Consider the following 10,507-nt stretch of genomic DNA (forward strand, 5'->3'; position numbering starts at 1 on the left):
ATGAGTGTGTATTGTGACGTGAAATTTGGGTCTTGCCTGCTAACGGCAACTGAAACCCAGACAGAAAAGCAACTGTTTTTTACACTGATTCAAAGTCTGCTGACGTTGAATCAATATAAAAAACTATTGATTTGCTGTCTGAGAAGATGTGCTGGATGTGTGCCAAGTGTCAATGATGTAGATATTGAGGTGATACCCAACATCGATATTTAGGTTTTCGTTATCTCACGTTTTTCACTTCTATAAATCACGGAAGTTTCAATAAAGCAATTATCTATAGTTAATAGAGTACACATATGCCATTTTTCAAAGAAAGCTTGAAGTCTGTGGTTGATTCAGTGCTAACGAAAACGTGCTTGCGATGTCGCCAATTGAGTCAGCGTGGTGAGGAGCATGTCAGTGTAATGTTTTAACATAAATACGTCACTATTTTTTTAAAAGTTGTTAACTTTTATTTTTAAACCAAGCCGACTACTCAGTGAGTAAGGTTAGGCTTCATATAGCAAGGCCATGGAAGGAACCAGGCAGGGTGCTGGCTATGTAGAATTAAAATAACTGGAAAACTTTGCACAAGTTTGTTTTAAATTTTAATCCACCTGGAAAATGTAATCTTTGTTTACGTTTATTCAACGTCTGCAGACGTTGAAGCAATACAAGACTAATTTTGCTATCTGAAAACAACAAACGATTTTTTTGCTGCTGTACTTACAGTGAAAGGTTGTCGCTTGTAATTTAGTATCAGTTTTCGTAAACTTACATTACATATCACCATTATGGCATGTATTCAAGGGTATGGGTAGAGGGAGGGGAATGAATAGAGGGTAAGAATTTTAAATTCTAATTTGGCCTTGACCTTGAGATGCAACAAGGTATTCTACTAAGCTGTCGTTACGACTATGCGCATGCGTAGAAGCGTGACGTATGCACGGACATTTTGTATGGAGCTGGCTTAATTTACTTCTTGTAATTACCTTCTGCATTTTCATATGCCTTGAAAATTCATTTCGAAATTTCTACAGTCACTCCGCTCGTTTGTATAGCGAAGTACATGAGCAATTTTGCAATTAATTACAGGAGAATGTATGTAAAAGTCCACGCCAGGCTAAAATCTTCTCATGGTAAACATGTTTATATTAGCCCAGAGCCTTTCTACTACGATACAAATAGCCTAAGAAAGTGCTATGAACAATATTAAGCAGGTCAACGTCGCATTTTCAATGGAGACTTTTATTGTGGGAGATTTTTTAAAAGCCATAATGATTTTGTTTGTGTCATATTGTATTCTAAAATTACTTAAAACAATGTAAAAAATTAATGCGTAGGTCCGTTGTAGGTCATCGGAGTAGCCTAGTAGGCCGACTCTTTGTAAATTAATAATGGCTGTGTATCGCATGCCTGTAGTAATAAAACTAGGTTAAAATATTTAGCCTATCCACGGGTTAGGTCAAGCTGGAATTTTTACAGATGTGTAAAAAAATTACATCAGTGTATTTTATTGTTCTTGAAGTAGACAATGACATGATTGTGAATATTCTCTTTGGGCGAAAGCAGAAGTATCACACAATGAATTGCTGAGCTATCAGTTGTCAGCAATGACAAATACCCTATCTAAGAGCATTTACAAAGTCATATTCAAGCTCACTGATAACGTCAGTTGCAAACTCGACATAATGGAATAGTTATTCTTGATCTGGGGAATTCCACATAACCTTTTATGCCACACCCATCTTGTACGTGTGTTCAAATGTGAAATCATCAGTCTGGTTTCAGTCAATAAGCAGGAGATGGTCTCGATTGATTTACAAAAAGTTTCTGACAATGGCTATGAACCAACATAACAACATCACCAAGCAGTTTATCTATTCATTGCATCACAACAACATCACCAAGCAGTTTATGTTTATCTACTGCAGTGGTTCTCAACGGGGGCGGTACCGCCCCCCGGGGGGAGCGTTTTGATTTTGCAGGGGGCGGTATGATTACCTCGGCTTAAGGGGGGGCGTTTTGATTATTAGGACCATTCTGGTTTAACCCATCTACCGCCCAGCATAACGATATCGTCAAAGAGTTCGTATCTCGGTGGTTTCCCTCATACCTTGTGGAAAAGGGATTCAGCTGTGTTGTTCTGCTAAACTGCAAAGCCCATTTGACATATCCAGCTACGGTATCCATAAGAGGTGATCTTCGAATGTTTCTCACTGGCTTTACACCGGATGTGAAGAAACTGGCACTTGCTCACCAAGCCCAAGGTTCACATTGACTACCAGTAGGCCTATACCCTACTGTTTTCATGCTCGCAAATATATATTTGCTTTTCATCAAATATAGTTAGGTACTAGTCTCTAAAACCCGTACAGCCTGTTTTACCCTAAAAGGGGATCATCAAAAGGTCCTTGTTCTAATAGACATAGAATTCTATTTGAATAAAGACCTTCTGATAATCCCCCTTTTAAGGTAAAATAGGCTGTAAGGGTTTTAGAGACGGGTAACTATAGCATATATTTGATGTAGGCTAATTCGCTCTGCTTGGCTTTGAGCACTTTTTGTAGTAGGCCTATCATGGCCACCTAAAGATATGGCCTGATTTGTCACATTTTGCAGAAATTTCCAGGTTTTTCTAACTTTGGGCGAACGTTTAAATAAATTTTTCTAAAAATTTGATTTTTACGCTTTCTTTATTCTTTTCCCCAGATGACACAATAGGTTTTAACATGCTCACATGTTGAAAAACAAAGAAAATTTGATTTTGTACATTTTAGTCAGACTGTTAATTTTCAATAACAGTCTGATTTTGCGTTTTTCAACTTACTTTTTCTCATTTGCTACTGCATCCCCAAGGCAACAAAAAAGTTTTTTGTCATTAGGAAACCGCAAAAAGTAAAAACATCTCAAAAAATGTCAGTCAAGCACTAGCAGTAGCTGTAATCAAAATCAGCAAAATGTGACAAATCAGGCCGCACCTCCAGGTGGCCATGGGCCTATTAATACTATTTATTGTTTTATATTCGCTTTTCGTAATTAATCGTTTTTGTTGGGGGGTGGTAACATTTTACCAATTCATGAAGGGGGCGTTGGACCAAAAAAGGTTGAGAAACACTGATCTACTGCATTTTATCAATGATTTATTCAATGCTATTCAATGCAATGCAATTCAATTATGATTTTATCAATGAATGCTAATCTATCATCAACAGATGCTACAATGAGTACGCCAAGGATGTCTACTTTCGCCAAGGAGAGCAATAAAAAAAATTATACCAGAAGTCTTGCAATATCTTTTTGCATCCGAAAATTGAATACACAAACACACAAATGTGACATTATTCAGTCATAGTATAACATAAGATGACTTGTTGAATCTAGCGACATTTGAAAGTGGGGGTTAGCAATTATGGTTTTGAGGCATGATAATTCGGTTTGTTGCAGAGATGGGCACAAACCAGAGGAAATCTGAATTTTTGATGTTTTTAGAAAAGTAAATCCTGATCAGGAGTGCGAATTTCCCAGAACACTGGAGCAGGAGCCCAATTACCGTAGGATTTTTTTCAAACATATTGATACCAATGGTCAATGGATACCACCGACAAGTGGTATCCATTGTTTAAGAATACTTGTAATGAATGACAGAACATTTAGGGTTTATTACCCAAAGGAAGAAGATCTTGGGGATGAAAATAGGTGAATAATAGATTTATTTGCAGCAAGCATAGAAGATAGCAATTTAAGCATGAAGAAAGCCTCATCGATCTACAGTATCTTACGGCGACAATCTCAAAGCTAAATTTTAGTCATCCTTGTCAAGATCTTATTTTTGGCTCTGTGTAAAAAATAAATACCCATCACTCTAAAAAAAGGCAATTTCGATTCTTGTTTCAACAACGTATTTGTGCGAAGACCTTTTTATCTGTCACAGCAACAAATATCCGGCACCGGTCTTGGCTTAAAATAAACACGGCTCTCCGTCTTGCAGTGAGATCAATGGAGCCAAATGTCCACAAACCAAAGGAGCTAAATGTCCACGAACAGGATTTGCATCTTAATGTTTTTCAACGGACCCGGGGCGGTTCGGATCTTGTTTGTTTGATAAAAGCTGGATCCAGATCGAATCCTAACTTGGCATGACTTTTAAATTTTGAACACAAAAACGTAGCCTAAGTTGTAAATGAGCTCCTGGCTGGCTGGCAACATTTCCAAACCCGAAGAAAATTTTGAAGCATGAAGTTTGTGCGTGTTACTGTGTAAAGCGTTCTATTAATGTCATGCCTTCGCCTTGATCTGCATTCTGTGCAATCAGTCGTAAGTCGTGACATACACATATGACGGACTCCACCAGTCATGAATTAATGTGATGAATCACACTGAGAATGTGGTCAGGTCAAAGTTCATGTTTCAAAATGGCCTGTTTCAAACCATTTTGCTTGTACATATTTACAGTAGGTTATGCGTTTAAAATTTTTAAGGTTAGAAAGAACATGCGCAAATTAAAATGTAGTCTACAAGGTAAAAGCTAAGTTATTGCATTGAGTAGTCAAATAATGGTAGGCTTGGTTGTAGAGTTCATGGATGAAACTACCGTACCTTGATTAGTTTACTTCATAATTATTTTAGCCTAAATACTTCAGTTGTTGCTTTGCTGTGCAGTGAATGGTTATTTAAGTAACAACAGTAGTTTGTGTCATGCAGTATGCAATCATGTATTTTAATGAAGAAAGATAACATATGGAATGTCAGGATGCTTTATTGCTTGCATGGAAGCGAAGTGCTATAAAAGGTGATCAAACTTACTGTAGGCCTATAATCTAGGCTATTACGTAGTAAATAAGTCTACTGAGTAGTTGGCGACTGAATTCATTAATTTATTTTGCTGATATTTTTAGCAAAAAAATTCTGAACCAAAGCTTTTCAGCCTAAAATTCTCAACCAAAGCTTAAGTAATTGTGCATTAAATCTATTTTTCCCTAGTTTATACTCTTTTCTGTATAATTATGCAGATTTTTAGGTGCTGTGATATTACTTTAAAAATTAAGAACTAGCTGTTCAGAAAAGCGTTTGTGGCTCTGGTTTTCCTGCAAAACGAAAAGACCTCAACAGTAACATCATCATTGTATAATCCAAGATTTTCAAATTGAAACTTTTTTAAAAATTGGACCTGGTCGTTGAACATGGGATGCGCTTCTTCAACAGATGGTGATGCGTTAGCCAACAATAGATCTCGGGAAATAGATCGTGCGATCAAGGAAGATGCAAAACAAACAGACAAGGAAGTAAAGTTGCTCTTGCTCGGAGCCGGAGAATCGGGAAAGAGTACCATTGCTAAACAGATGAAAATTCTCTACAAAGATGGCTACTCGGATAAAGAAAGAAGCGCATTCACGCACGTTGTATTTGCTAACGTAGTCCAATCTATGGTCGCCATTGTCAAAGCAATGTCGAAACTTCAAATAGAATTTGCTGATGCGGACCGCACGGAGGATGCCAAATTGGTGTTGTCTACCGGACATTTGTTGGGAGACTTTGAACTGCACGGAGAGATAGGAGAAGCCGTTATTCGTTTGTGGGACGATTCTGGTGTACGTGAAAGTTTCGGGCATGCGAGAGAATATCAGCTCAACGATTCAGCTGAGTATTACCTTGAAGCTATAGAGCGACTTTGCATGAAAGACTATTTACCGACTGAACAAGACGTATTGCGCACGAGAGTAAAAACTACAGGTATAACAGAAACAAGATTTAATTACAAAAATCTTGAATTTAGACTGATAGACGTCGGGGGTCAAAGGTCAGAGAGGAAAAAATGGATCCATTGCTTTGAGGATGTAACTGCAATTATCTTTTGTGTGGCTTTGTCGGCTTATGATCTATTGCTAGCTGAAGATGAAGAAACAAACAGGATGCACGAAAGCATGCGGCTGTTTGATTCTATTTGCAATAACACATGGTTTAAAAGCACATCTATGATCTTGTTCCTGAATAAGACCGATTTGTTGAAAAACAAAATTGAAAAGTTTCCTTTGTCAATTTGCTTTCCAGACTACAGTGGGGAAAACACCTATGACCAAGCGGCCACGTTTATTCAGCTGAAGTTTGAAAACCTAAACCGGCATCCTGATAAAATGATCTACACCCACTTCACCTGTGCGACAGACACTACCAATGTGCAGTTCGTATTTGATGCTGTATCAGACGTTATTTTAACAAAAGTGCTTGGAGACTTGGGATTAATGAATGAATGATCGGCAAGTTGTTTTATCAATTCAACAAAGCTCAGTTATTCTAACTGATTCACCTTGGTTTTGTCCCTGGTTTTACCGAGTGGATGTGTGTGAAACTCGACTGTCTACTTTTGAGAAATCGTACTCAATGTCTTCTCCCTGTTGACACTTCAAAGTGACACATGGCTTGATTGAGCCGTCTAGACATCGTCTGCAAGAAGTTTACTATCTAGCTGCTAACAAGCATGTAAACACTTGTAAACCAAATAGGTCAGCATGGTGCTAGTTGGTGACCGTGAAGGGTCATGTTTTCAACCAGCAAAAGTAATCTTACTTGTCTTCATCTCCTCTGATGCTGTTTTTACATCGTTAGACGTAGAAACTCTCTAAAAGGGCGACTTTTGCTGACTGGGTTGCTCTGATCGAGCAACTGCCCAAATAAGCTTATCTCGATGATCTATTTTTATACCATTTTATAAATACAGATATGTAATAAGATTTCAGGAAATAATTTGAATTTAATTGAGTTGGGCCAAAATTACGAGGCTTATCTTTCCACAGCACGTGCTTGGATAATAGTACTTCTCAATAAAAGTTTCACAAATATTTCGACCATGCAATCGATAATTTTACACCAACTTTTTGTAAAATGGCAACCATGGCAGACACAAATGGTGGTTGCTGTAAACAATTTAATTGATTGTGACTTCACTAAAGTAACGCTTCTACCATTTTACTTTCTGTCAAATAAGTTTTGATTTTGTTATACATTTTGAAGGAAAATAACTTCAATAAAAATAGTTTGAAGTTCATTATTGATTGCTAACGTCTCCTTGCCAAGAAGATTATAGTACTAAAACTTAGCTTTGATGTGCATTAAGTTATTCGTAATTCTCTGTCTGCACATGTTCAGTGCCATCAAAAAATGTCATCTGCATTATCTTTTGCTCAGAATATAGTCTTAGCAGCACCAGTTGCAGTGTGCAAGTATGGCTGATGTTTAATTGGGCACGTGTTTTGCTATGTGTTTGGGTTTAAGAGATTTCCTTATGTACGTTTTAGCCATTTTAAAGCAAAATTAATTTTATATCAAGCAATACGTGTTCCAGCTGACAAAATTTGCTGTACTATTGTAATCTTTTTCATATTTAACTTCATAAAGTGTCTGACACGTAGGTTACGCTTTAAATCACACCTTTTCTAATGTCATCATTACTTTTTGAATGATAATAGGCTAATGTCGATTAGCGGTATGATTATGCATTCATTAAGCTGCTTAAAATCGTGGCCCTCTACACGCTCTGGGTTCATAAGATTAAATTGGAGGCGTGAAAGAATTGCGTGTTTGTTTGAAGTAAAGATTCGTGCGCTAAATATTTTTTGTTATGATGTTATTGCTTAACCTCATCAAGCTTTCCCTGCTTGCAGACCGATTTGGTGAAGCGATGCGCAGAAGAAACCCAACAATTTAAAGTGGGCAGGGTAAACTCAGCAATTCCAATCACACCAGACAAATCCGCAAATTCGTGGGGTTTAGGTAGTTGCTACAGTGGCGTAGCCAAGGGGGGGTTTTGGGGGTTACAACCCCCCCCCCCCCTTTGGCACGCGTGTGACGTCACGATATTGAGAATGATGCTTTCAGTCTAAAAAAAAATTACCTAATTTTAAACAAAATTGCATTAAAAGAGCGAGTTTTGCCAATACCAAACATTCAAACATCTCAGCCAGGAATTAGCAACAAAAAAACACAGTGACTTAGCTTTTTTTCCAAAAAATGCCGAAGAAAACATGATCTTATCCTTTTACTATGCTACCGGACAACACCATTTTACAGGAATATTCGTACCCACATTTTTGTTGAAAATGCTCTCAGAATGCACCAAATTCAAAGTAATTTTTCAAAATTTTCTGGGGGAGGCCCCCCAGACCCCCCGCCGTTGGGTGGTCAAAACCCTCCCCTTTCAAAATTCCTGGCTACGCTACTGTTGCTACATCACATGTCGTAATAGAAAACCTCATTTTGTGTCATTCTTCCAAGTTGCATCATGGGCCTAAGCAGACTTTGGTTTCTATATGTATACCTGATTAGGCTCCAGCCAGTCACCAATCTGGGATACCTTAACCAGTTTTTTTTTATCTGCCGGATTGCCAGTTCAATTTCTCTTGGTTAAATTTGAGTTAAGTCAAATGGTCATCATGACTTGAACGTTCCGGAACACTTGTGATGCAGGCCGAATCCAAGTTAGAAGTTCAAGCTATAAAAATAGAAAATCCTGATCAGGCCCCGTCTTCATCGGATTAAAATCCATGCGTGGATCCATCTGCTCACCGGCACTGCCTTTTTAAAAATTTGTTTTCTTGGCGGTTTCCATTTACATACTTGCCGCCTATCTTCCTTTTCAACGTGGCTTTCTTTGTTTTGTCGTGTCATTAGTAATTTTGTACGAAACGAAAGCGTAATACTTTGTTGCGTGTATAACTTAGTTTATTTGCATGTTGCGAAACAAAACGTATATTTTTTAGAACGTCAAGACCTTCTGTAAAAATTGAATAATAAATATTAAAAGTGTGTTGTTTTTATTTTATTTATTGCCTTTAATTAGTGCGGGATGTAATATAATTAGTCTTTAACATGACGGCTGCATAGCCGGGTAGTGAGAGCTTTGGTTCGACGTTCAATAGGGTACCGGTTCGCCACCGCTCAAGCGCATGTGACTGTGTCTTTGGCAGGACATTTAAAGGCATGCCGTCAATTGCGGAATGGCGTCCCTTCGATTATAGCCCTTGAATTTTCTTATGATTATGAACAGTAGCCTTTACTGCTCCATTGAGAAATGTCTACGACTCAAGACTTTAAAAACGGTACCGATTGTTGGGTTCCTTCTTGCATAACGCAGTGAGAATAAGTCGGGTAATAATGTGATCACATCGTATACCTGATATAAAATTAAAATGAGCGCTGTCGCTAAAAGAGCCTATCAGTTATAAAGTGACAATAAATAAAAACCATAACATTATTATTATTATTATTGAAATGAGGTACAGTAAGCCTTAATTTTTGTTGCCATGACATAGTTAAATTATATTCAGAGCCGTTAAAAATGTAATATGGACCTGGGACCACTGAGAGGCTTGGTCTCAAACAAACACCACTACCTCAACAGAAAGCGACCATCGTGACTTATTGAGGAAAGAGGTTGTTTTTCACAATAAAGGAGTTGTCTCAATAAAAGAGTTTATCACAATAGATTCCTCCTGAAGAAGCCGCAATAAAAGTAGCTTTTTCAGTATTTTTATTCAAATAGAATCAAACTAAATGTCTGGCATTTGCGTCTTTGCTGCAGCCAACACTGCTCAAATGGCAGCCCAACACCAAAACAACTTAGCCTTCCGCTCAAACGAAAATTGGATTTACAATAATAGTCCTACTTCAAAGTGTCTTGGGCCATGCAGTAGAAGTAATTGGTTGATTGATTACAATCGTTATCCTCGGACTGAGAAAGCTTCTTGCAGAGCTTAATCCTGGCAGTTTCGCATAGCCTACTTGTAGAGGCTTTGAATTACTGCTGCAGGCCCGGTCGCAAAATTTTTTTTCCCACGAGATTTCTGTATCATTGATTCTAGTCACTCTAAAAGTAAGATTTTCCGAAAGTGTTAAGAGATTGGTTGATTCAGATTGCGAAATAACTATTTACCAATCAAATTCTGCAATGATAATAAAATATAAGCTTTCCCTAACCCTACTTTTTTTGAAAAGCTCTTGTGCACTGCAAAAATTAATTTAAAGAAGAAAAAAAGTTTCACTTCGTCGGGCGTCGAACCCTCGTTCTGACGATCACTAGGCCAGGATGAAACCACTGAACCGACCGTGCCAACGAGAAAATGTTGCATTCACACGGTTTTAATCCAAACTTTTACCAACATATGTAAATGAGACAGAAATCTCGTGGGGAAAAAATTTTTCGCGACCCGGTCACCGCGATTGACAGAGTGAAGTTTCCGATTATTCAAGTCTTGTTGCCGGGGAATTATTCCATCCATTAGGTGCTGCTAAATGGAGAGCAGTCCTTAACGTGCGTTGTTCAAGCACACACCCCGAGAGTCGAACCAGCCACCGCTTGACCTTGAAGCTTCTTCGTTCCAGAAGTCACGCGCTAACCAACTGAGCTATCGGGGCTGGCAAAGTTTAAAGAGTAGCTCGTCAGTTTAAAATAAAGTTTATTGTGTAGCTATAACTAGGTTTAAGTTGTAGGCTATGTAAAAAAGACAAAATTTAATCAGAAGTTACTCCGTAC

The 10,507-nt window shown here is 38.0% G+C and overlaps 1 pseudogene; it reads left to right on the forward strand.

The window, feature by feature from the left end:
- The first annotated feature begins 5,073 nt into the window (after window positions 1–5,073).
- Window positions 5,074–8,797, forward strand: LOC145782798 (guanine nucleotide-binding protein G(i) subunit alpha pseudogene; annotated as a pseudogene).
- Window positions 8,798–10,507: the final 1,710 nt, after the last annotated feature.

Source organism: Aplidium turbinatum, chromosome 14 (assembly GCF_918807975.1).
Source record: "Aplidium turbinatum chromosome 14, kaAplTurb1.1, whole genome shotgun sequence".
In the NCBI taxonomy this organism is placed as follows: domain Eukaryota; kingdom Metazoa; phylum Chordata; class Ascidiacea; order Aplousobranchia; family Polyclinidae; genus Aplidium; species Aplidium turbinatum.